The following is a 444-nucleotide window of genomic DNA, read 5'->3' as shown; positions in this document are numbered from 1 at the left end:
AAGTTAATTCTTAACCAGGTATTTTAAAATATGAAGGAGATCACCTGAAATATTTGAAGAGAGATATTTTAGGAAGGAAATTTTTTAAATTCATGGTTCAAATCCAGACCTCCAGAATTCACCCTAATATGCTAAAAAAAACACTTTTTTTTCGGACAATAGGAGGAAGAAAGACAGCCGGCTCTTTGTCTAGAACACAGCAAAAATCGGATGACACAAAAATTTGAACAAAAATCTGAACAAAAATGTGAACTGTGAGCATGAACAAAAATCTAATAGCATACTCTTAAAAGGAAGAAAAAGTTCAAACAAAAAACTGAAACTTGAGAGATCAGAGAAGAAACAAAAATCTGAAGAAAATTCAGAAAAAAGAAGAAAGCCTCACACGTGATTCTTTGGAGGGGAGCTACGATCTCACGAGAGCCGCGATTCTTTCCTGGCTTC

Source organism: Dendrobium catenatum, unplaced genomic scaffold (genome assembly GCF_001605985.2).
Source record: "Dendrobium catenatum unplaced genomic scaffold, ASM160598v2 fragScaff_scaffold_313, whole genome shotgun sequence".
NCBI classification, from domain to species: domain Eukaryota; kingdom Viridiplantae; phylum Streptophyta; class Magnoliopsida; order Asparagales; family Orchidaceae; genus Dendrobium; species Dendrobium catenatum.
Note: the sequence above shows the minus strand (reverse complement) of the source record.